General features: G+C 44.7%; 1 long non-coding RNA gene across 1 annotated transcript in view; it reads left to right on the top strand.

The window, feature by feature from the left end:
• Positions 1-16886, top strand: part of LOC128352931 (uncharacterized) — a 64250-nt gene extending 47364 nt beyond the window's left edge. The window contains exons 3-6 of the long non-coding RNA XR_008320715.1: positions 11865-12027; positions 12909-12986; positions 14148-14215; positions 15014-16886. This is a non-coding gene — a long non-coding RNA (uncharacterized LOC128352931). The remainder of the gene's footprint in view (positions 1-11864; positions 12028-12908; positions 12987-14147; positions 14216-15013) is intronic.
• Positions 16887-27598: the final 10712 nt, after the last annotated feature.

Below are 27598 nucleotides of genomic sequence, written 5' to 3'. Positions count from 1 at the left end.
TTCTTGTAAAACATCTTAATGCTTTGTAGTGGCAACACCTTCTCAAGTTCCCTTCATTGTTGGGCTGTCAATAATGGGTGTCAATCTTATGTGACTGGATACGATTCCACACTCAGAAGCTACTAGGAGCAACTGGTCTCTTTATAATCTGGTGGATGCAGAGGCTGTGTAGTGTAACCACCAGTCTACCTCTGACACTGGTTGCTTTCAGACGTACCTTCAGACTGTGGCTCCACAGGATCTGCAGTTTCTCTAGAAGTCCCTGGTGCACTCTGAGACTATTGTGATTTGCAGTCTGGGAGACTGCAAAGAGCCAGAACTGGCCGTGCAGCCTTCATCCAATCCATGAAGGAAAGCCATGTTAGCCAATGGGATTCCAGCAGTGGGAGGGGATTCTGGCAGTGGGAGGATCTTCCGCCCTTAACCTCTTGCACAAACCAGATGACACAATGCAGCCTCCAGACCTTTGGTTAGGTAAGTGAACCTTACTTGCAATCAAGGGTTCAATCGGAGGTTTGAGGGAGGAATCGGAACCACAGTTGGGTCAGGAACCATGGTTCCAATAATTTGGAGTCACAGGGCTAATCTGAGGTGAGTTTGCCTCAGGTTTCCTGTGACGTCCTAAGGCAGCCACTGTCTTTCACACACACAGGCTGCTTTATCAACTGATATGATCTCTAAGTTTTCCAGCACTCATATTTAAGATCCTGCTTGTTCCTTGTCCATCTGAATTGTAGATACAAGCAATCACAGATCCAGTATAAGTAACATAGTTCATATACCCCAGAAAGATACCTTAGAGAGCGCCTTCTTCTGCAGGATCCCCACCAGATGTTAAGGTCATCTGAGGTCTGTCTTCAGTTACCACCAATACATCCGGTGGCAACTCAGAGGTGGGCCTTCTCTGTAGCTGCTCCTTGGTTGTGGAATGCACTCCCGGCAGAAATCCGTAATCTGAGTTCAATATTGGCCTTCAGGAGAGCCCTTAAGACCTATCTGTTTGGCCATGCCTTCCAGGGTTTTTAAACTGGTTTTAAACCATAAAGGTTTGGCCTGATTTTCCAGGGTTTTACAAACTGTTTTAATTGTTTTAATAATGGTTTTATGTTGTTTTTATAGTGTTTGATTTTAATAGTCAATTGATTTTAGTTTGCTTTAATGTCAACAGCCCTGAGCCATTTTTGGAAGGGCAGTATAGAAATCAAATAAATAAATCAATAAAATAATAAATAGCAACACCACAGGATTCCACCCCCACACCACCATATACCATTTCATTTTTGCTTTGGAGATAGTATATGGGTGGCCTTTTCCTTGCTTCCAGATGAGAAACCAGGGTTTCTCAACCCTGGGTCTCCAAATGTTGTTGGACTAGAACTCTTATCATCCCCAGCTATAATGATCTTTGGAGATTGTGGTTGGGGAGGATAGAAATTGTAGTCCAACCACATCTGGGGACCCAAGAAACCCTGAGCTACAAGAATAAGCATGCAGATCTTCCTGATTCATATATAGGCTTGCCACTATGTTTACACATACACAGAGACAATACTCTAAGGGGCTATTCAGACGATCAGCAAAAATCGGGCTAGGAGAGCCTAGCTCAATTTTTGCTGATGGTAAGAACCACCGGGCTCGCAGCCGAGCCCGGTGGTTCTAGAGCGGGTAACCTGCTCGAGAACCCCTGCCTTAAAACCAGGTTTGCGGAGCGAGTGCTCTGCAAACCTGGTTTTAATTATCGTGAGTAGCCACAGCACACCTTCGCGCCGCACCTACTCACGAGTAGACCCCATGAGGGGAGGTGAAAAGCCGCCTCCCAGCTCCAGGGGTCTCCCCAGTATGCCCTGCATACTGGGGTTTCCAGGGGCCGCACGGCCCCCGAGCTCCCCAGCCCTCACCGGCTCCATCTCGGAGCCAGCGATTGTATGGGCGGCCGATTCGGCTGCCCAGGGCTCCCTCCCCGCTCATGAGCAGGGAGAGCAGGCTTAGCCTGCTCTTCCCACTCACCGCCTCAAACCAGGTCTCACGGATCATGAGACCTGGTCCTAAGACTTCACTGTTATTTTACCATCAGTATCTTCAGGCAAGCATGGCCATGAAACTTTACTGTCCCCTTAACAACTTCCCCATTCTGTCAAACCCATGGACTGTCCCCAGTCTCAGTCTCCACGTCCCACTCTTTTAAGCACTCTTCCTGAACTGCAAATTAATGTTATGCATACTTACTACTTCCAGTTACTGGACCGGACCAGGGCACAAGAGAAGAAGAAACACAAACTTACTCTCAGCCATAAGCTGCTGAGGCTGTTATGGATACCATTCTTGAGGGCTAAACTCTCATCATGAACATGTAAAGGGATTTTAGGCATAGCAAGTTTTCCCTAATGGGGCAAATTGCTTCAGGGTGTATTTCTAGTTAGATAATTGGCATGGAGGATAAGAATTAAACCTTTCTTCTTCCCCCACTCCGTCTCTGCAGTTCCACTATGTTCCATTACGAACAACAAAATATTTGTGGACTTTACTCCAATGAATTGTAGTTCAAAGAGGCCATGCATTGGAACTACTTCCCATTGATCTAAATTCAGTAGAAGTTCCCCAGCTTTAAAGGCTGGTTCACATAGGGACATCATCACCTCTATAGGAGTAGCCCACAATGCCCTTGGAGATTTGTGTCCTTTCTACCACATGAAACTAGGGTGTACATGGACCCAACTAGGGGTGTGCACAAACTGGTTTGCCCAGTTCAGTTTGAGTCTGGATCAGCCTTGAACTGGACTGGGCATGTTCAGTTTTGCATACTCCCGAACCCAATGCTCAGCTTCAATTCGACCCAATCCGGGGTTCACAATGTTTTTTTAAAAATTCCAAACTCACTCTCGGGCCTGGGTTGTTCTGCTGCCTCTGGGGGGGTGCTGCCATGGGGAAGATGTCTCTGAAGCTTCCCCCTCCACCACCGGCCTCCCTCCAGTATTTTCTGGGCTGGTTTGGCCCATTTCTGGGGCTTTCCAGCCCTCTCCTGGCTCGCAGCAGCCATTTTGAGGCCACTGTGCATGTGCACAGGCTATTTTCATGCCCAGGTAAAAATGTTTTTTAAAAAACCTTTCAAACCCCAGACCAACTCCGAGCTTGATCTCAAGCTGGCTTGACCTTGAGCCACTTTGCATATCCCTAGACACAACTAGTAAAGAGTGGCCAGATTCAGTTTCTAGTCCAATGGCAGCACTGTTTCCAGCCACTCATGGTAACAGAAATTCCTGCTGCTTACTGCCAGCTATGCATCCTATTTATAGTAACATTTCTCCATAAGCACCTCCCTGGGCCATTTCACACACACACACACACACACACACACACACACACACACCACTTGATTTTTCTGCACTCAGTGGCTGGCAGCCGAATGTGTACAAACTCTCTTGAAAATAATTCTGCCTGAAATGATCATTTAAGTTGTATCTGTTGTGTTATGTTTATGATTGCTCATTCAGGCATGCAAGTTATCACTTGCTAGAGACATCATCTGAGTGCCGTACATATGTGAACCATATGGGTTCATACATCAGTGGTAGAGCACCTGCTTTGAGAGAAGGCCAGTTCAATCCCTGGCATCTCCAGGTAGGATTGGGAAAGACTTCTGCCTGAAACCATGGAGACATGCTGCTAATAAGTGTAGACAATGTTGAGCTAGATGGATCAGTGATCTGACTCGGTATAAGGCAGTTTCCTGTATTCCTAACCAACCCTCTAACTCTGGGTTAGACTGGATGTGCAAAAAAAGTTCTGTGTGAAGCATCCCTAATGTATGACTTTATTCTATATCTGCTGGTAGCCAACCTTTACCCTGAAGAATATTTTAGATCAGCATCAAGACAGACTGGGGGGAAAGAAACCAAATTAACTTCAGTAATCTCTCTAAATCTCTCTATAAAACAAGTATCACTCAGGCTGAAATTAGAGGAGTATAGAAAAATGAATATAAAGAATGCAATAAAATATAAATGGAGCAAAATATATAGAGACATCTATTTTGTCTTCCTTGTCAGAAACAGTACAGAGCCTGCAGAAGATAATTAACATTTAATGAAGAAAATTTCAGACATATAGATTTCCAATTGTACTGCTGCTCCTGAGCAGTTCAACTTATGAATGACAATTTCAAGATTTCCAATATTAACCATATTAATACTGAGGTGGATCCAATCCCTTAACACATCTTCTCCACCCTTTCAACTTGTGTGCTCCTCCACAAATAGGAGTTTCCATTCCATAAATCCTCTACATGTGGATAGCTCCACATAAATCCTTCCCTCTCCTCCACATATGGATAGCTGCATTTGTGGGATGGCATAGACTTTGTGGGATTGTCCCTGTTGCACATTTATTTTGTAATTTTTATTGTTTCAATTGTTTTTATTATAAATCACCTTGGATGTTTTATAGAGAACGATGACATATATATTTCATAAACAACTATATACATACAGCTGAAGCTTTCACAAATGTGCCAGTCACATAAAATGGAGATTTCTGATAACGGCATAGATAAAATTTGCACCTCAAAAGCACTGATTACATTAACAAGGCTTTCAAGATCAATTACTGAAAAGTGAGGATGTACTATGTACTTATTAGGCCTGTGTGTGTTCAGAAAATTTGTATTCAGATTCAACCCGATCTGACTTTGACAATTTTGGATTCAGATTCTATGGGTGACGATGTCAGATATCATATGGGATTTGGAATTCAAATCTCAATTGTGACTTAAATGCAGATTTCCCCCCATAGCAATCAATGGAGATATGGGGGTAAAATCACCAAAACTCACTGGTTGCCCCCAAAGCATTGAAACTTGCCACATGTGGAATGGCTAAAAATGGTGGAAATATGGTTTGTTTCAAGCCAGAATTTTACAAAAGATTCTGAAACTGAAGACCCTCCTGGAACCATCATTCTATCAGCATGTGGAGAAATCTGCCCTTTGCCTTAATGAAAAAGGGTAACAGCATGCCTCTTTTGCATCCCCCCACCTTTATATTTCCACAATGGATGGGCATAGGGTTATTGAAAACTTGCACACATGTAGTCCACATTGGCAGGATTCTGTGTTGTTATTGTTTTCAAAGCGATGAGTCATTCGTCTGATTTTTGGTGAATTTTTTGGAGGGGACTTAAAAATGGCTAAACATGGTGAAATCTGGCTTGTTTCAAGCCAGAACTTTACAAAACATTCTGGATCTGAAGGTCTCCTTGGACCATTATTCCACCCCCAGGTGGAGGGAAGAACACATTATTTTGATTTTATATTAAGTTATTTCTTCTTGATTGCAGGAACAGGCAGACCTTTTAAAAGGGATTAAAGGGACTTCACACCTTTTAATGTCTTAATCGCTAGAAGGGAAAGTGAGAAATTCTTTCTACACAAAAACAGAAATATCCAAAGTACTTTCACATTTACTGACTGTGTGCTTCTGCAATGGAGAAGACAAAAATTACAACAGTAAGTTGTCAAACAGCTGGCAAATCACAGTATATAACTGATGGTAAACCACATCCACCAGTTCTGCAGACTGGAGTTATACTTTTTAACAAGACCAGATTTAGGGACAAATGACCCAGACAACCACCTGGGGTTCCAGGAATGTGCACGGAGAGCACTGCCAATTCAGATATTCTTTAAAAAAGATAAATTTGTTTTTGTTTGTATCTATAGAGTAGAAACAAATACAGATTCATACATCTCTGTATGGACATTTACTGTCCAGTATGACAAGGATAAAACATGCATGCTGATTGTGCACCAAAATTGTAAGAAGAGATGCAAATACAATGCCAAATAAGCTATTCAAAAGCTAAACAACTGGAGGGTCACACAATCTGGTCTAGGGCTAGCCCTCCAGTTTAGTAGCTCCTGGGGAAATTAGCTATTATTGCACATTGTGATACTAAAACTTAACAACAAATAAGGCTTTATTTTGATGTGAATTACTATATAAGATGTTCCTATTATAAATGTTCCAGATTCCATCTATAGAGATGGAAGTTAGTCATCCAGATCAGCAGCATGTAGCTCAACCAATGCATGTAGCTCAACTGAATTAACCACAAGTGCAAGGTTAATCAAAATGGATGAAACACTGTGCCCGCCAACTTTTTTTCCACCTTTACTTTCTACCACTAAACCTGACCTCTAATTGATGGTGTTTGGGGATGGCCAGTTAAAAGTCTTAACTGTTTCCACAATAGCATGCTGCTTGTATAAGTGACCTTTGGATTCTTGAGTTTACTGTAGCAAAGAGCTGCAGTAACTCTCCCCTCCTGAATTCTGGACTGTAAGCCTTTTAAAAGACATGAAATCAAACACAACACTTTGTCCTTTTAAGGGTTCTTTCCTCCTCATGCCAGCACATGATTTGCTGAGCCATTATTATTTAATCACATGAAATGTCTAACACGTTAGACAGTGATACAAGGGTAGAAGAGATCTGCCTTTACACAAAGGCTGGAAAGTTGCTGTGGCAAAGGCATGTTCCATAGTTCATGGAGAGGAATGAGGAAGCTATTTTTGCTTCTCTCCCTGAGGGTCACACAGCCCTCAGGGAAGTATTTGGAGGGAGGTCTTTTGCAGGGAGGAAAGAGAAGCAAAAATTGCTTCCACGTTCCCTTCCGTCTGCTCTAGGCTGCAGAGCATGCAGTAGCCTTTGCTACAGCTACTTTCCATCCTCTCTTTGAGGATGGAGCATTTCTATCACACTTATATTTCTGTGCAATGTCTGGGCCAACACATTTCTATAAAATAAATAAGTGATGCTAAATTTTTCTGGCGATGTAATTTCTGGTGAAAATCTGCACTTAAAGAGGAGTAGAATCTATATATATATAATATGCTAAGGTCGTATGTGGCAAGCCCTGCCCACACAATCCTTTACCGATCAGAGGTAACAGAGCAGAAGCACTGTGGTGATTGGGCAGTGGGGATTCCATATGCAGATAGGGAAGAGGAGTGGGGAGGGGGTGAGTGAGCGAGTGAGAGGCAGGGAGAGGTGGGCGAACGAGTAAGTGGCAGGGAGGGGGCGAGTGAGTGTCAGGAAGTGGGTGAGTGAGTGAGTGGCAGGCAGGCAGGCAGGCAGTGAGTGAGTGAGCAGTAAGGAGGGATGAATGAGCAAGCAAGCATCAGGGACAGGGCAAATGAGTGAGCGAGTGAGAGGTGGGGAGGGGCACGTGAGCGAACAAGAGGCGGGGAGGGGCAAGTGAGTCCAGGAAGGGGGCGAGTGAGTGAGCGAGCGGCAGGGAGGGGGTGAGTGAGCCAACAAGTGGTAGGGAGGGGGCGAGTGAGAGGAGGGGAGGGGCGGCTGAGAGTGGGTGGCTGACACTAAGCAATAAAGAAGGGGCTGGGGTGGTGGTAACGAGAGCAACAAAGTCCTAGTGCACAGATGCTCTGTCTGCGTTCAGCTAGTTTTTCATTAAATCAACAAGCCTATGATGGAAAAAATCCTTTGTTTGAAAGACACCTTGGCCAACATCCAGATTAACATTGCACTTGCACGGCAAGCAAACTTGCACATGTGCGCGCGCGCACACACACACACACAGGATACAGAGCTGTGTGAAGTTGCATAGATGCTTGAAGTTGTACTAGCACAAGTTTAGAATAGGTATATGGGCACCTACTTCTGTGCCTTGTTGTGCAAATGCACCCTGTTGTGCAAAACTAGTCCGGAGCACAAGCTCTAGACTTAGCGTGTCTAGCTAGTGCACCAACCCCACACAAGGGCAACATGTTTACACAAGCACAGCAATACCCTGGATGTCAGCCTCTGTGCAGCACTTGGGCCTGTGAACCCAGCATGCATTTTGAAAAAGAAAAACCTGTGATGCTTGGAAGCCAGATTTACTACTAGAGTCTACATTCCACACTGAACAGCAGCTAGGGACATGTGAAATACCCCTGAGAAATTATGTTACTTATCAAAAGTCCTTTGCTTTCCATTGAAATTCTTCAGGTGTTTCTCCCAAGGATGAACTCCCAAGTTCACTTCAAATTTTGCCTTTGATGAAACGTTGGTGGCTAACAGCAACTGTGGGATACAGAGAATACAAACAGCCCTGCATGTCTTATCTTATGTTACTCTATCGAAAATAGCAGTTGCCTTTTTCTTTGAGTCTCATAGCATACTCTTTTTTACATACAAACCCCTCTTTCTGTTATCTGTCTTTTCTATCTAATAATCTACTTTTCCATAGTAACCCCCCACAAACATTTCATAGCAATCACCCACAAACGGGTGTGGAGGTATTGGAAGCAAATGTACAGTTCAGACAATATTTAAACCAGTATTTGGGCCATGTGTAGAGTGTCAATTCAGACAAACTACCCCTTCTATGCTGAGAGGATGTCAGGACACACTATAAGGATGTGTGTACTCTCTGTGCATCCCTATTATATTGAGTGGGCTGGTTCAGGATGGGGGACGAAATATATTCTGAACTGGCCCAATGAGAAGCTTGAAATACCCATGTGAGTACTAATAGGAAAAGTTCCACAAAGTTGGAAAGCCTTAGGTTGTTTAAGCCTGTTCTATATTAAATAACAACACTTTCGAAATGGCTGCCAGGTGATAGATGAGAAAAATGAGTACTTCCAAATGAATAGTCAGAATTCTGTCTTCAGGATGGATGGGAATAGATGGGAAGAGATTGTTTATTTTTCCTTGTAGCTCTCACAGATGATACTACTAGGCTTATCATTACCGCAGTCCTGGATGGATAATGGCTATGGTGCTGCAATTTGCTTCCAAGTACATGACAATTAATAGCATCAGCATGCTATAGTCCTTTGAATGTTTAATGAAACAGCATCTCTGACAAGAGAAATCATTGTAGAGAAAACAAAGTCAAATACAATAAGCAGGAGATCCTGTAGTAATCCAATAAGAACATTACGGATTTTCTTTCGTATTGATCTCTTCCTGTGGTTTTCACAGTAGATTTATTTCACTGGAAATATTGATGCTGTGTAGCATTTTATTGTGGATAAACCCTGACTAGGAAAATTGCATTGGTAAATTACATAGGCTATTAACAATTGCAGATGAGAACTGTGTTATGCAAAGCCTGAAGTGCAAGAATTCTAAACAAGGTATAGGTGAAAAGATATTTTGATATCCACATCATTGGCTGTGTATGCATGACAAATTTGTTATGCAAGAAAAATTGGCAAAATTCAGCTATTTGGATCCCTGGAGAATATGTGTGATTGTGTACACACAGAGAGAGAGAGAGAGAGAGAGAGAGAGAGATGTGCCACATGGACATGGACACACATGGGTTTGCTGTTTGTAAGCATTCTTCCTGTACCACAAAATGACCATGCACTCGCCCTTGACTCCTTGCTAGTTGAAGACTGGAAGAGATGCTTTGTTTTGAGAATCTAATAGCACTGTTGCCAAGAACCCTGAAAAATACAAGTTCTAGGCAATTGAATGCAATAGACAAATGAAGATACCTAGTGTGGAGCATTTCGTGTATTCTATTTTAAAGTTTGTTTCATGGAAATCTGACCTGAATTGAAATGCAGTGATCTCAAATAATATAGCTTGTTTGTTACTTCATCATTCTGTGGAATTCCTGACTTTCTGTCTCTAAAATTACCTGAGAAAACTGCCAAAGTATGTCAGAAGGTATAATTCCCCATGCTTTTCCAATGGGAAACCTTTCCTGAAATTTCTGGGAAAGAAATGAGTTTTGATATTTCTGATAGTGTGGGCAAGGTCTGTGACCTACCTGTGAAAACAGATTTGCATGTAACATGGAACCATGGGTCCAATGGACCTGTGGTTCTGCACCTCCCCCCACCCCCACTCTTCCATCTGAATTCAGACGTAATGGAGAGCATCCTCTCTGCAGAGATGAAAGGGAACTAGCTGTGTGGGCTTCCTTCTTGACTGAAGAACAGCTTGCACAGCCAATCATGCCATAGTTGAGAGAGGTGTTTCCTCCCTCAACTACAGTTCCAGAGGATGCAGCCTGTGGTCCCACATTCAGATGTACCATAGCACAGGCTACATCCAACCTTGGGCTGCAGCAATAAAACTCACTGCAATGTGAGGGTTCAGACTGGAGTTCCAAATCTGAATCCTCAGTTTTGTCACCCCACCTACCTCCAAGTGCCTGCATTTGCATGTAGCTTGCGGAACCGCTGGCCCCTTCAACTGCAATTCTGTGTTATGTGTGAATGCGGCCAAAGAATCTATTTCTCATGGTTTGGAAGTTTCATGTCAATGAATGAGTGAGTGAGGCCCAAGCAACTTTATACAGAGAGAGAGAGAGATGTGGGCTGGATTAATCACTATACTAACAAACTATAGAAGATTAATGCAGCCCAAATATAACTCCTGAAATATTGAAATTATCTTATTTACCCATCTCCCTACACAGGGATGTTTTGCCATTCCAAAAGAAGACAATGGCTGTTTCCTCTTTGCAGGAAAACTAATGAGCAGTGGACATGAGTCTCATGTTTCAAAAATCTTAAAATACAAATAGCCATATTCAAATGTTACTTGATAGACGTAATTTAACTGGATGCAATACTGCAGAATATGCTAAAGGAAAGATTGGTTTTTAAAAGTATTTTAAAGAAGAAATTCTGAATAGTGTACTTTCCCATGAGCTGCAGATACTAGATTTTGCTTGGACAATCCTACCACTCTCCCCTCTTTCCCCCTCTCACTTGCCCTCCACTCACTCTGTCTGGAGCATGCCTCCTTGCACAGCCCTTCTGCCACTGCCTACATCCTGAAGGGAGCCACGTACTAGCCTGGCACAGCCACCACTAGGGGCCTCTGCTCTTGGCAGCCCTCGGGGCGCAGGCTGGAGCTGGGTTCTGCTCAGGCTTCTCCCTCCTGGCCCATGAACCCATGGGAGCCACTGAGCCTCTCGCCACAGGCAGACTGAAATGTGGGCTTGGTGGGCACAGAGGAAGAAACACCACTTCAGAGTGGAGCAGAAGTAAAATTGCTTCAGAGCACGGCAGGGCAGTGAGAGGAAGAAATACAGCAGGGCAGGAGGAGAAATGCAGTGGCAGCTTCTCAAAGCTGATGGTCAGCTTCCTGGTCCCTGCTCAGAGGCCAGACAGTGAAGCTCTTCAGGCTGCATCTGGCCGATGGGTGGGCAGTTTGAAACCCCTCATTTAAAGGAACTCAGGCAGTAGGACAGGGGAAGAGCTTGGAGTTAGACTAATAGTCAGTATGGCAGCTTCATACATTCTGATCTGCTTCAGATCTGGCACTTTCTCCTGCAGCTTGGGCAGATTACGACTGTTTTATTCTAGAGTCTATCAAAGCTCTTCAGAGTGAAACCCAACAGTTCTGCCAAAACCTAAGCTAGATTCTTTTTGCCTTCCTTCCGTATAAGAAGGAGCAGGGCAAGGAACAAAGAAGAAATATAGTGACCGTGGAAATATAAACCAAAGCCAAAACCATGGCTTTGGTTGTCTCTCTCAGGACACACCCATAAACATGCACTCAAAATGTACAAACAACAGGTAGGCTGTTGTAACAGGTAGCTATGGCAGAGCTCCATCCATTCCCACCCTCCACCCTGCCCACGTGCCATCTGTTCAGCTGTCTTGTAATATTCCAGTTTGAATTATACTAATAAAATAAACATTAAATTGGGCTTAGCAGCATTAAAAAGAACATGCATTTGAAATGAGTGTTGTCACAGATCTCGCTCTGAAAAATGCAGACCTCAAGCAATCACATCTTTCTCTCATGGAAAGAACATTAGCTCCTTCTCTGGCTGAAACGAGTGTGATATTTCTCACTGGTAATTAATCAAAACATGTCATCCAATATCAACAGGGTCAATATGGGAACTGAACGTGACAAGAACATGCTAAAAGCACCAGTCAAGGGTCATCACCATAAGGAGGTTTCGGAAGAGACTTGTTTGCAAGCTGAGAGTTGACTGAAAGAGAGAGAGCTGCAGCCGCAACTGAACAGTAACGCCAAGCAAGCAGGCAGGGTCAGTTATATAATGTCTTGAGCAGGGCTGCTGCTGTCTGTCTACATTTACTCAAATTGACATGGCAATGTGTGGCATGCTGGCAACCGAGCTTCCTTGTGCTGCTGTAAATACCAACCCTGCATGCATTTATTGTGACTGGCCAGGAAATGTACATTTACAATCCATCACTCAAAGGGTTGTATATGGTGCCTGGTACTTTAATATGAGATTCTCAATGTTTTGACTGTTGATCCCAGTTTTTAACTTCTCCACCATATTTCACTTTGCATATCTACACTTACATTTCAAAGGATGGTAAATGTGTTAGAAAGGGACAAGCAGATCTCCCTCATTTTGTGATTTCATTGTTCCAGGAGTTCATTCTGCTCACTGGCCCTTCCACCAAACACAGTAAATATTTGCTTTCTATTGCTCCCTATTCTTTACAGGCATAGCTAAAAGTCTAACCTACCTCACAGGATTGTTGGGCGGGGCACTGACTGTGCTTTTTGTCTTGTCTCACGTTCTCCAAGTGTGTACCATTTGGGGGCTGCAGCTACTACTTTAAAGCTCAGGCTGAGCCAGGGGGTGGAAGCCTGTTGGCGAAAGCACAAGGGCTCCCAGCCTTGGGGTGAACTGCCTGGGGTCAGAAGATCTTTTTGATGTCTCTTCCATCAAGAAGTCAGCATAAGTCTGTTTGAGTCCTGGATCTGGTTTTACAGTGGGGCTGTCTGTGATTGGTTGGACTGAGGGATGTGTCTGGGAGAACAGGAAAGTGGGGTTGGTGTGGGGGCAGCAATATCACAGGTAGCGGGCAGAGGGAGATATGGCAGTGGGAGTTGGGCTGGCCATTAAAGGGGGAAATGGTCCAGGCAATTGAAACCGGTTTCTTTTTTCAGCTCTTCTTCCAACCCTGAGACCCCTGGGAGCTCTGAGAACACTCCCTCAAGGATTAGGGTGCTGCAGCTGAATGTCAGGTCAGTCAATGCCAAAGCATCTCTCATCTACGATCGGATTGTGGATGAGCATGCTGACCTGGTATGTGTGATGGAGACCTGGTTGGATGAGCTGAGTGGGGTTGGTCTCTCTCAGCTCTGTTCTCCAGGTTTCCTGAGCATGCAGCAGCCCCGCCTGAAGGGTCGGGGTGCGAGCGTTGCAGTCATCTATCGAGAGATCCTCCCCATTTCCAGGTGCCCAGTCAGGCAATCTCAGAATTTTGAGTGTTTGTCCATCAGGGTGGGCCTCCAAGATAGGCTGGGGATTCTGCTGGTGTACCGACCATCCCACTGCACTTCAGTCTCCCTACCTGAGCTGGCAGGGATGGTCTCTGAGGTGGCCTTGGGTTCCCCCAAGCTTATTGTTTTGGGGGATTTCAATGTCCACGCTGGGCCCCCCCCCCAGTGGGTGTGGCTCAGGATTTCATGGCCTCCATGGCAACCATGGGCCTGTCTCAGCTGGTATCGGGCCCTACCCACATGGCATGTCATACTCTGGATCTGGTTTTTGCCGACCGGGGGAATAAATGATCTGGAAGTGAGGGAATTTGAGACAACTCCCTTGTCATGGACAGATCATCATCTGCTGGGGTTTAGTTTGACTGCTCCATCTGCCCTCTGCAGGGATGGCAGACCAAATAGATTGGTCCACCCTCAGAGGCTTATGGATCTGCTTGGATTCCAGACGGCCCTCAGGGAGTTTCCAGTGTCCAGAGCTGGTGACCCTGTTGAGGCCCTGGTTGATCTTTGGAATGGAGAGACAGCCCGGGCATGACATGGTTGCTCCTAAATGCCCTCTCCGGCTTGGTGGAGCCCATTTGGCTCCTTGGTTTTCCTCGAAGCTTAGGGCGATGAAACAACTCAGGCAACGGCTGAAATGACGCTGGAGGAAGAGTCGTGATGAATCCGACCAAGCACAGGCTAGAGCCCATTTTAGGGACTACTAAAACCATTTTAGGGACTACTACTCTGTGGTGAGGGGGCAGTGAAGAAATGTTTTTTTCTCCGCCTCCATTGCATCTCCTCAGTGCAGACCAGCGGAGCTGTTTTGTGTAGCAAAGACATTGCTCCACACATCTCCCCAGGTAATGGGGGAGGAATAATCTACAGCCCATTGTGATCAGTTTGCTTGTCACTTTGCAGATAAAGTCGCTCACATCTGTGCTGACCTGGACTCCAGAATTTTGGCAGTTCCAGCAGACGTGCTTCAGGTATCATCTGGTCCTGTAGTGTTGGATTCTTTTCAGTTGGTGCAGCCTGAGGATGTGGACAAGATCCTGCACAGTGTACGGGCGACATTGTGAGCTCTTGGCCCTTGCCCGTAATGACTAATAAAACCTGCCAGGGAGTATACAGGCAGATGGTTGGAGGTGATCATTAATACTTTATTAAGGGAGCGTAGGATGCCATTGTGCCTCAAGGAGGCGGTGGTAAGACCATTATTAAAGAAGCCCTCCCTTGATCCCTCCAGCCTGGACAGCTATAGACCTGTATCTAACCTTTCTTTTGGGGGCAAGGTGATAGAGCGTGTGGTGGTGTCCTAGCTGCAGAGGGTCTTGGATGACACGGATTATCTGGACCCTTTTCAATCTGGCTTCCACCCCGGTTATGGGACTGAAACTGCCTTGGTTGCTCTAGTGGATGACCTTGGCTGGGAAATAGACAGGGGGAGTGCATCCCTGTTGGTTCTGCTGGACCTCTCAGTGGCGTTCGATACCACTGACCATGGTATCCTTCTGGATACACCTCTTGAGTATGGAAATTGGTGGTACTGTGCTTGAGTGGCTCCAATCCTTTCTTGGGGGGAGGGTCCAGAAGGTGGTGCTGGGGGACTATTGTTCGGCCTCGTGGCCACTGGCCTGTGGGGTCCCGCAGGATTCAGTTTTGTCCCCCATGCTGTTTAACATCTACATGAAGCCGCTGGGAGAGGTCATCTGGAGGCTTGGACTGAGTTGTCAGCAATATGCAGATGACACTCAGCTCTATCTCTCCTTGTCATCTGATCCTAGGGAGGCAGTGGATGTCCTGAATCAGGGATTGGAGGCCGTGATGGGTTGGACGTGAACTAATAAACTGAGACTGAATCCGGACAAGATGGAGGTAATGTTGGTCAGTAGGAGAGCCAATCGGGATGAGGTGATTCTACCTGTTCTAGATGGGGTTGCATTCCCTTGAAGGAGCAAGTACGCAGCTTTGGGGTATTACTGGACCCAGCTCTGCTTTTGGAAGCTCAGGTGGAGGTGGTGGCTAGGGGTGCCTTTGCACGGCTTTGGCTAGTGCACCAGCTGTGCCAATAGTCTTTATTTTGGTCTCAGCAAAGAACCAGACAAAAGGCTAATGAAGGAGATCCTTGTGAACTGCCTGACAGAAAGGGATGTGCACAGCACTGGTGGGAGGTGGCTCATGCGCATGTGCATTGGGAACTTCCGGTCACTTCTGGTCCGAGGCAACAGGGCGTCAGGGAGGTATGCTGCTGCCCTGATGGACCCTTTTAAAGTGCAGTGCTGGTGGGGAAAATGTGGCAGGAGGGGTAAGAGCACCCTCCCTTGCCCTTAAAGGTATCCTCCGCCTTCAGACCAGTCAAACTTCTGGTTGTTTGAACCTGTTCTGAAGCCCATAAAAGGGCCTCTGAAGAGGCTTGTGCACATCCCTACTGACAGAGTGAGGTGCTTTACACAGCAGTGTGAAGTACCAAAATGGGTTTTGCGGGGAGAGCAGGTTTGACCTGCTCTCCTCACAGATGATTGCCTAGCCCTCCCTGGGTGCCTGGACTGATGATTACCAGCTTTGTCACAGAGCCAGTTGGGGTGGTGGAGTTTGGGGCCGAAGTCCCAGAATGACTCATGTGAGTGCGCGGGGCATTCTCGGGAGCCTCCCAATGCTGGGAGGCTACTTATGGGTTGCCATGGCACGGGGGTGTACTACAGCAACACATGATCTGAAAAACGGGGTTAGCAGAGCGTGCACTCTGCTAACCTCATTTCGGGGGGGATTTAAGCGGGCTTGCTGCCAGGAGCCGCTCAGCTCCCGTTGCTTCCCACAATCGGGAGAAATTGGGCAAGCCTTCCCTAGCCTGATTTTTGCCAGTTGTGGGAATAGCTTCAGTGCCTAGGCCAGGTATACACAATTTGATGTATACCTGGCCCAATTAGCAAAACATAGACTACCGGGAATGTATGGCAGCTCTTGAGTGTTCAGTTAATCTCCTGGGGCAATATCCAGAGTGAGATAGTCATGAATAAGTCCCTCTGAAATTAATGGAATTTATATTTGTCATGACTAACTCGTTCCATATATTTCAGTGGTGCTTTTTGGATGGTGTTTAGTCATGACTACCTAGACTGGATGCTGCCCAGGTCTTTTCACTGCCCAGGAAACTTTAAGCATCTTGCAGGTCACAGTGCATAGTTGGTGTCCAGTGTTATGTACAAGTTATGTAGGGAGCCAGATGAATACCAATTTATCAGATGTTCTGTGATGTCAGGTTATCACCTACCCCTTGACTGCCAATTGCCACATATGATAACAATTTCCACTGCTGGAGCACCTGGTATTTTACCTGCAGCTGTGACCTCTGTAGCAATGCCCACTGAGCTTAATTTTCTATGACTTCCACCCAATAAAGCTTAATTACAGAGTACATTTGGATATATGGCAAAGCGCTAGGAGTAAAACAGTAAATTTATCCAATAAAAATCTGTGGATGTTTTAATATCCACAATGAATGTATGAAAATAGGCAGTATGTCAGTGTGTCAAGAATATTTCCTTCTCAGTAAGCTGAATTCCTGAGTCTCCAAACATTTGTACTGTTCTACCCTCGATCCCAGAATTGTCTTGGCTAAATTATTAATCAGTAATTAAATCTTAACTTGTACTCTGCATTAAAAAACTAATCATACCAAAGAAATGTGTTTCTGTTCGTCACAACAGGGGGAAAAACACACCACTTTCAAGTTGTATGCAAAAAAATACAAAATAAGGGGAAAGTCTGGTAATGTAATCAGCAGTAAAAAGCTGGACCTTGCGCCCCTTGGCCAATTTTGCTCCAGTGTGCCCCCCCCCGCCATTTTTATATAGTTTTCCTTTTTCATTAAAATCATAAATTATTATAGGTCTTTATTATTTACTTCATTCAGTCCCTTTTACAAAAATAACCTTAATATTTTAATAACAAATTCACATACAACATTATAACATACATAGAAGTTAAGCATGGTTATTTTAGAAGTTATTTTACATTTATATCCCGCTTTTCCTCCGAGGAGCTCAGAGCAGTATACATGGTTATTTTTACCCTCACAACAACCCTGTGAAGTAGGTTAGGCTGAGAGATGCATGATTGGCCTAGAGTCACCCAGTGAGTTTCATGGTTGGATGGGGATTTGAACTCGGGTCTTCCTGGTCCTAGTCCAACACTCTAACCACTACGTTACGCTGGCTTATGCAGTAGGTGAAAAGGGAGAAAAGTTGCTATGGTGAAACAACAAACACACACAGAGAGAGACACACACCCTGCTTCATATATTTATATACTGCTGCAGAACAGAATCAAGTAATTTCTGGAGTGCCAAAACAAAGATTTGCAATTTGAAGTACAGACTTCTCCACAAAGAGAAGTTTAATTCCAGCAAAGAGCCAGCATAGTATAGTGGTTAGAGAGCTGGACTAGGGCCAGGAAGACCCGTGTTTGAATCCCCATTCAACCATGAAACTCACTGGGTGACTCCGGGCCAGTCATATATCTCTCAGCCTACCTCACAGGATTGTTGTGAGGATAAAAATAACCATGTATCACAATAACAACAACAAACAACAACAAATATTTATATACTGCTTTCAACAAAAGTTTCCAGAGCAGTTTACATAGAGAAATAATTGCTGGTCTACGACCGAAATAAAGTTTTACTTACTTACATAAAGAAATAATAAATAAATAAGATGGCTCCCTGTCCCCAAAGGGCTCACAATCTAAAAAGAAACATAAGACAGACACCAGCACAGTCACTGGAAGTACTGTGCTGGGGGTGTTTAGGGCCAGTAATTCAGCTGCTTGGAGGAAGAGAGGGATATAAGTGTAAAAACAGAGATAGATAGATAGATAGATCTTCCTACAGTTTACATTACAGTATTTTGAAGTGAGGAGGAAAACATATGTGTTCCATCCAGAACATGTGCTGCTGTGTTGCTTTGCTGCGAATGTTACTTTCTTTTGCAAACTAAGAAAAACACAACATTCAAATTACTATATTATATTCTTTAAAAATCATTTCTTGAGATTGTTTTAATGAAAGGCGGCATCCAAATTAAACAATAAATAAAATGTCTGATTTTGACCCTTAAGAAAAACCTGAAGAACAGTTGCATTCGCACCACAGAGATCGTACACTCAGCAAGAAAATAAACATAAACATGACCCCATATTTCTGAAACTGGCAGGGCTGTGTGGAGAAAGGGATAGTTAGTTTGCTGCTGCTGCTGTCCCCTCCCCACCCATCCTGTTGTTGCAAACTAACTTGGCTGGCATGCATGAGCAGGATTGTAATTATCCCCCTCCCCTAACACACAACATAAAATTGAAAAGAAAAGATGAAATTGAAAAAGAAAAAGAAAAAAGAAAATAAAAGATGTTTTTAAAAAGCGTCGGGAAGCTGGGGACGATTGTTGTGTTTGCTCATAACAGAATACAGGGGCCTGGCTGGAGGAGAGTTCTCTTGTATTTATTTAATGGTGGAGGAGGGAAGAATGGTGTCTTCCTCCAGTCCTCCTTTAAAAAAAGGGGGGGGGGGAAGTCATCTCAGCTGCGTATTTTTTGCAATTGCAAGTCAGTCACCTCATATAGTCACCCACCATTGTCCTCACCTGTTTGATCTAGGAATAAAAAGGTGGTTGTTGTCTACACTGACTGTCAGCAGCTCTCCAGAGTTTCAGGCAGGAGTCTTTCCAGCCCTACCTGGAAATGACAGGGATTGAAGCTGAGAGCTTCTGCATGCAAGCAGATGCTCTACCAAAGTGCTACTGCCCCATCCCCTAAGATAGTCGTAGGCAACCTTGGCTCTCTAGCTGTTGTTGAACTACAACACTCATCGTACCCAGCCACAATTTATTGGGAATTGTAATTCAACAACAGCTGGAGAGTCAAGGTTGCCTATCCCTGCCCTAAGGGGACAATTGCTGACAATTGTAGTCATCTATTCAAATGCAAACTAGGGTTGTGCATTTTGTTTATTTTCTGTTTTGTTTTTGGCCCAAATCCAAAACACCCCCATTTTGTTCTTTGTTTGAAATCTGCCAATCCAAAACACCCCAATTTTGTTCTTTGTTTGAAATTGCAAAATCTGAATCCAATTTCTGGATTTAAAAAAATGGCCCTGGGGCAAAACTAGTGGGTGGGGGTGGTAGTGCCCAATGGGTGAAAGCTACCACCCAAATTTCAGAGAAATTGGGCAAAGGGCTGGTTTTTGGTGAATTTTTGAAGTTTAGGATTTTTCCCATAGGGAATAATGGAGGTTTCCAATAAAGTATAGCTTCACATCAGGGGGAAAGGAGGTGGCCCAGAGCAGAGTAGGGTGGGTGGTAGTGCCCAGTGGGGGCAAGGAAGCTACCAGAATTATTTCAAAGGAATTGGAAAAAGGGTGATTTTTAAAGATTTAATGGAGTTTACGCATCTTTAAGGTTCTTCCCCATAGGGAATGATGGAGGTTTCAGCAGCCCCATCACTGCACTTGGGGGGCACCGGGGTGGCCCAGAGCGAGTGGTGGTGTAGAGCACATAGGGTGCCAACTATGTGGTACTGGGTTCTATGTAGTACTGGTACTATGTGGTACTGGTACTGGGTTCTGTTGTTTCAGAGATGTTTTGCGTGTAGATTCTCTGGTAGCGTATGAGAGTGGATTCATGGTTTGTTGTTGAAAATCTCATATCGATAGGCTGGGTTCAGGCTGGCAACAAGGCAGTCGTGGCATGACATCTCTCAAGGGGGTGAAAAAAATTCTTCTGGAACAAAAAAGCAATGCAGCACATAAATCCATTCCCAGGCTGGCATGCAGTAGCCATAGCAGGCTGGCAGGCTGGGCTCAGGCTGGCAACAAGGCAGGCAGGGATAGGCAATGGCATGGCATCATCATGGCAACTTGAGGCATGCTGTGCAATGCAAACTAGAGCCAGTGTGGTGTAGTGGTTAGAGTGCTGGACTAGGACCGGGGAGACCCAAATTCAAATCCCCATTCAGCAATGCTACTTGCTGGGTGGCACTGGGCCAGTCACTTCTCTCTCAGCCTCACCTACTTCACAGGGTTGTTGTGAGGAGAAACTTAAGTATGCATTACACTGCTCTGGGCTCCTTGGAGGAAGAGCAGGATATAAAATGCAAAAAAAAAAAAAAAATCTCTCTCTCTTCAATGAGGCAGAAAAGCAGAATGGTGAATGAGTAACTAACTTGTTGAATGAATTGAAAACCCCTCCTTGAACTCCCCCACCCACACTTGCCCTTTCTTCAACCCTTCCCCTGGCCAATGTGGGGTCAGTAAAGAGTGGCAAGAGGCAAAAGAGCCAATGGGGAACAAGGAGGGAATCGTCAGCAGGTCAGCCCATGCTTTAGGTCACTGATCAGAAGGCTGGAAGGGTGGGAAATTCAAGAGATTTCAAACACAAAATGGAGACTGACTCAGAGTTAATCACAAAATGGAGGTCCGAAATAACAAAACATTTTGTAGCTGAAACAGGGACGTTTGGGTTGTGTACGAAACTTTTGGATTTGGAAAATGGGCATTTTGTTTTGTCTACAAAGCACCCGAAAGAGCCCATTTCAAGTACAAAACGTTTTGTACCCGAAATGTTTCGCACATCCCTAATGCAAACCAAGGCTAACCTACTTTAAATAGGGACAATTAATGCTCTTTATTACAAGATTATTTTGGGGTGGCAGAATGATGGGCAGCCCCCAGGAGGCTTTACAGACAGGGCTGTTAACCCAAATCTCCTTCGGAAGAGAGTGTGTGCGTTCACACACCAACCAAACCTACCCCAAAGTCCATTCAAGATCCTTGGAAGCACTCCACACACAAATCAGGCTTTGTCTTCCAAATTCTAGCTTATCTCGATGTATTTCCAGGTTTTTAAAATCCTAGTTTTAATTGATTTTTTCTGAAAACACCAAAGCAAATAGGGAGACGCACTGACACAGAATCATTAACATGATAAGAGGGAAACCCTCTTTCGGAATGCAGATATCTCCCCGTCCCCATCATTGGCTAGAAGGAAAACATGGAGGCAGGTGATGTGAACCTGCACCAAAAAACCCTGAGAGCAGAGGGGAGGGGCTGCTTCCCTCAGTGCCGTAAGTGTAATTCGAAGTGCCTTCGCTCAACATTTCTGGCAACCTTGACTACTGCAATGTGCTCTATGTGGGTCTCCCTTTGTACATAGTCCGTAAACTGCAGTTGATTCAGAATGCAGCAGCCAGGTTGGTCTCTGGGCCATCTAGCAGAGACCATATCCTATCTTAAAAGATCTACACTGGTTGCCGATAGGCTTCTGGGCAAAATACAAGGTCTTAGTTATAACTTATAAAGCCCTAAATAGCTTGGGCCCTCGGTATTTAAAAGATCATCTTCTTTGCTATGAACCATTGAGATCAGGAGAGGTTCGTCTGCAGTTGCCACCAGCCTGTCTGGTGGTGGATACTCAGGGGTGGGCCTTCTCCATTGCTGCCTCGAGGCATTGGAACACGCTTTCTGCTGAAATAAGAGCCTCTCTATCTCTTACAACTTTTAAAAGGGCAGTCAAGTCAGATTTGTTCACCCAGGCTTTTAATTAGATACTGTTTTAATTGTTTGATTGTTAATAGTTTTAACCTTATACATTTTAAATTGTTGTAATGTCTTAATCTTTTTATTTGTTGTTTTTATTGTTTAGTTGTAAGCCGCCCAGAGACTTGCATTTTGGGCGGTATACAAATATGTTAAACAAACCAATAATAACATTTACCCTGCAGCACGAAGCCATGTGTGAATAACTCCCTGGAAATGTTTTCTTAATGCAGCTGGAACCAGTATGAGTAAGGAGGCAGAGGGGTCAGCATCGACTTCTTGATCACAAATGCTGTGCTCTTCAGAAGTTTTTGTTCCCTACAGATTTGCTGATAACTGGGCAAACAGGCATATTTTAAAGGGATGATTTGGTAACATTTTGCAGGAGGAGAACAACTGTTCCTATTCATCCAAACACAATGTCTGTTTTTTGTTTCTTCCTTGAGCTTCTTTTAAATTGTGAAACCTTTTGGGACAGAGCACATTTTCTTCTCATGTCTTGTAACCAGCAAACAACTTGAGAATTTATTTATTTTTTTAGAAAATCAGCATATAAATATTTTTATTATGAATAGTAAATAGCTGGCTGGCATTATGAGCAGTGTTAGAACTACATAATAGGAGCTGCATATGTGGAAAACTCTACAATGAAGAGCTCAGCCCTCTTAACAAAACTCTACAAGAAAGCTCAGTTGCTGAGCAAACAGCAAAAATTACTACACAAACATGTATAGCAGAAGTAGTGATTTTTCTTACTTTCCCTTCCAAAATCCTCCTTCAGAAATATGTCCCTGAGGACTGAAATATGTCCATCTCACGCAGAAATGAGGTAACAAGACCATGATGAAGACTGAAAGGGGATTAAAATTAGCTTGTGGTTGAATGAAATGACCATATTCTATTTCTTGACCTTTTTTTTTTTTTAACCTGATGTGTCCTAAACCCTCTGGTGAATGTACACTGGAGCTCCTCAAACATTCTATACAAATAAAGTTTGATATGGCTTCACCAGCACTGTACCATATCAATCATACATAGGGTTTTTGGAAAAGACAGTGTTGAAAGTGTTAATACTTCATCATTTCTGTTCAGGTCTATCAGGCCCATATTTGTGCCAACTGTAGCGGGGTGAGCACAGAAAAGAAAACGAAACAGAGACTCAAGGCTCAATTGTTACCTTTCATTTCTTCTCAGAATTGTGTTTTTTGTTAGGAACTTTCCAATAAAACTGCCAAAAGCTCCTTCAGTAGGCATATTTGTGGCACACATTTCCAAGGTGCCTACTGCAGCAGCAATTTCCATTTTTCTTCACTTTGCTATAAGAAGTCTTGAAGTAAGTGCAGGTTGGTCAGCACAGGCACAATGAGATCCCCTACAGTCCAATCTATATTTACTCCAGAAACCTCAGCTTGGATATTGAATCCATTTTCTTCACTGCTTGTTACCCAATTTTCTAGTTGTTGAGCAGTGCCAACGTACCACCTTCTCACAGAGTGAGTCAGTGGCTCAGCAAGATTCGAAAGAAACCAAAATGTTCTCCATTTTCAGGACATTTTTGCTCCTGCCACTAAGTGGCAAAAACACTGCCTTGATTGATTGTTTCAGTGATGGAATTATCTACCAGAGAAGTAGGCTTGTAGGTTATTTTCATGAATTTGTTATTGTGGATGTGAAGAATGAGGCCTAGTACTCCCTTTTTTGAACATAGTTGTAACTTGATTGTATTGAATACATGTTGTTTTGATTCTAAAATAAAAATGGAGGAACAGGCTAAAAAATTGAGGGAAAGGCTCCTGAATAAAAAAGGAAAGTGGAGACCCTCAAGTCAGGCAGCAGACAGAGAGAGACACTGAAGAAGAGAGCTGAGATCGAAAAGCAGAGCTGAAATACCTGAAAGAGCTGCAAGAAGCTGAAACCACTAAGAGCTAAAAATCACTCTCAGTGGAAAACTCCAGCAGAGGGGTTGAAAACCCTTGGAGTGGCTGCTGCAGGTAGCATAGGCTGAAACTGCCAATGTGGAACAGGGACGGAGCCAGACCTACTGCAGAAAAGAAGGGCTGCAGAAAGGCAAATCTGAGTGCTCTGGTAAGGTTTTTGTTACGGCCTAAGTCTAATGCTGGTCCAGAAGGATCCATTCAGGGGTTTACCAAGGTTGGAGTGGGCCCAGATACAAGATTTTAATAATGGGCTCCTCACTGCCTTCCTCTCCTTCTCCTGGCCCCATGTCTCTGCTGCAGAAGAACATTAAGGACATGTGTAATATAGTGTAGCAGATTAACAGAGCACAGGAGACTACAGTCGTCATCATCATCATCATCATCATCATCATCATCATCTCTTGTTTACACAATCAGACAGGTGTTATTGACTGGTTTGTTTTATCCAGACATAGTCTCCTTCCCAAGGACCTATTATTATTATTACATTTCCCAACCTCGAAATGATAGCTGGGGTGGCATGGGAACTTGGGCACACATCTGCACGTGTGTTTCTCTGCAACATAACCTATGCAAAGTCAGGACTGTTGTTGATATATATTGTTTTCATTTCTTTATGTTGTGAAATACAAGAGGGCAATTCATTCTTGCTACTCTCAGTCAAGGGTGCATATACTATCACAGCCTAAGTGCTTTGTACACTTATTCAGGGTATTATTATCTTTAGTTTCTCTAACAGCATGATGTTCACAGTACATTACAATGCGTATGAATCCGTACCTGTAAGCCAAGCTACTAAAGTTCCAATTTAACAAATAAAAAATACAGAGAAAATTGCTTAAGGCCTCCACTCTACCTAACAGACCACACCACACCAACTCAAAAAAAGCATGTCACTGGATGCAACTGTTCTCTTACAAACTTTTAAGCACTAAACAACATAACTTTTTCTTACCAGCAAATACTGATGGAAATGTTTCACAAGGGATCACTACAAAGGAGAATCCTAACATATAAGATGGAAATGGGAATGAAACTGGAGTGCAGAGGCCAAAGCTAAAGACAACTGCCTAAACACATTTTTCCCTGCAAGGCATCAGCAGATTTTCAAAGTGTAAAACCAAGTTTTTGCTCTGCAGTGCTGCAGAGCTGCAGAAACAGAACTACAACTATTCCACATTCCATTCCAGAGCCATCTAGCTACACATTTTTACAAACAGTGTGTCTCTATGTTTCAGGCACAAACCGATATAAACAGTTAGCTTTTTTCATACCCAAAGGATTCATTTTACTCTGTTGCATGAATGATACTAGCAAGATAACAAAACACCATCACCTTCACTATGGAAGTTAGGGATGTGTGGACCGGTCCGGGGGTTCGTGGGTTCATGGTCAAACCAAACCACCACCACCCCCGGTTCTGTCGGCAGGTCTGTGTAATTAAAAAAAATTTTTTTTTAAAGTTAATGAAGTACCTGTAGCTCCTTCGGGCGGCTTGCTAAACAGTGGGGGGGGGGGTGTCCGTGCGGGTTCCTTCTACCCCTGCTGGCCTTCCTCATCACCACCGTGGCCGCGTAAGTAAAGCCTTTTCGGACCTTTCAGGCCTCCGTAAGAGCGAATGGCCGCCATATTGGTGGCTGCCGCACATGCGCAAATGCCCTCTGCGAGGCAAGGCCATTCACTCTTACAGAGGCCCGAAAGGGCCGAATAGGCTTTACTTACCCGGCCACGACAGTGATGAGGAAGGCCAGCGGAGGGAGAGGGAACCCACGTGGACACACAGACACCCTGTGGCTTCAGCAAGCCCCCCAAAGGCACTACAGGTACATCATTAACTTTTAAAGTTGTTTTTTATGTTTGCGGACCAGTCCAGGACCAGACCGGACCAGGTGGGGTTCGATGGGGGCCGGACCGAACTGGCCCAGTTCCGTTCAAGGCAAGTTTGGCCTTGAACCAAACCGGACCAGACGGTTCCGTGCACAACCCTAATGGAAGTTGATTCAAGCACGGCAACACAGCAGACCAAACAAGGGGTACAAAGAGGCTGACGCTGATTCAAGTTTAAGCTCAAAGCAAGGAATGCTGAGATATGGGGAATATGGGGGGTGGGCAGAGAAGAGTTTACTTTTCTCCCAAGGAGGCTTGAAGGGTGCCGCAGGCAGGAAATTTTACTGCCCTTCTCCTTCTTCTCGGCTTCTCCTCCAGTCCTGCACTTTGCTTTCCCCATCCCATCCAACCTTGCTTTGCCACCCCACCTGCTCACCTGTTTTTGAGGGAAAAGATGAAAACACACAGAAAATTGAGTAGGCAAAGTCCCTCCAGCTCCAGTACAGCTCTCTCAATCTCTAGTCTCTCTGGCTCTGCTCTGTGTAGTCTGCACCACAGCACGGGTGTCTCCTTTCCCGAGTTCCTGCCTTCTTATTCCCAACACTGCCTTGGTGACTTTGTGAGTTATACAGGTGCCTCGGTGCCTTTGTGAGTCACACAGGTGCAGGCAGGCTTGGGCTGCTCTGCCTTCTCCTCCAGAGGGGGGAGGGCCCCTAATGATCAGTTGGATGAGCATCTGCAGCTGCCCTTCCCTCCCAACTGAGAGAGACTGGGCTGGGTGGTAGTGCCCTCCCCGCTCTGGAGGAGGAGGCAGTTCAGCCAAGCCTTCATGCAGGGCAAGCACCACGGGGTGAATGCATGTGTGCGTGCACACATGCCATTGGAGACTGGCCTTGGGGGGCCCTTTGAGGCAGCCAGGCCAGGAGACAAATGCCCCCCTCGTCTAATCTACGGTATGCCCATGGATCCCTTCATTCCTGCTTGTAATTGTCCCATTTGCTCATTTGGTTGTTATATTTTGTATCTAAGCTCTTGTATACAATTACTGTTTTGAATTAGCCTATTTTTGGGTTAAATAAACTTCTCACTTTTTTGATTCTACTCTTGTTTCCTTCTATACTTCCCACCCCATGACTAATTGCCTAACTACCCTACTTTGTGTTAAGTTGCAGACAGAGATCTAAAGGGCTGGTCCATAGAGCCAGCCAGAGCAGTAAAGAAATCTACCTGGTAGAAGGGGATTGATAGATCACAGGGCTGGCCAAGGCCAGGCTGTGACAGTGGGATTGTACTTTGCCTCTCTATTATGCTATAGTAGTCCCAGCAAAACACCAAAGAGATAGGCCAAATTTAGATGTAACACAAACCGGAGGTTGGTGAATCCATGGTTTCAATTTTAAACTAAATTTTAAACTGCACCACAGATATTCTTCCAACCACGGTCCGCCAACCTCCAGTTCCAGGAGAGGGGAGCCTCTCCCTTCTGCTCGGCTGCCAAGGCCAGTCACAGCAAGCTCCATGTCCAGACTGTAGGTGACGCATCAGCATGTCAGCTGAGTGGCAGCAACTGGCCACAATCTTGAAGGGGGTGTGCCGCGCGCAATCATGCCGTTTCAGAGCCGTCCACTCACCCTTGGCATGGAAAAAGCATTTAAATTCCTTTAAATGCCATGCCATGCTATGCTATGCCAGCGCTTATTCAGACAGTGATTGCACTGCAACCCTCCAAAGAGTCCTGCACCTAAATAAACCTATGCAAGTATGATTGGGGAGTGGGCCTTGGGGGAATATTTCCTGGTTATGCAGGGAATGGAAGAGAACATGAAGACTTCCTAGGAGGGGATATGTATACAAGGGACGGCAAAGGATCTTGGGTGGGTCAGTCCCGCCTTGACCTAGGATGCTGTTGTGAGAGATCACCCTATCAAAGCAGTCCATGCAGACCAGACCACTCTCCTGCTCCGCTGGCAGCTTGCTGGTGGTGGACTATCCCTCTAGGGAGAGGGCCAGTCTACTGAAGA

This window comes from Hemicordylus capensis, chromosome 4 (genome assembly GCF_027244095.1).
Source record: "Hemicordylus capensis ecotype Gifberg chromosome 4, rHemCap1.1.pri, whole genome shotgun sequence".
In the NCBI taxonomy this organism is placed as follows: Eukaryota; Metazoa; Chordata; class Lepidosauria; order Squamata; family Cordylidae; genus Hemicordylus; species Hemicordylus capensis.
The sequence above is the reverse complement of the archived record's forward strand: the minus strand, read 5'-3'. Positions and strand labels throughout refer to the sequence as shown.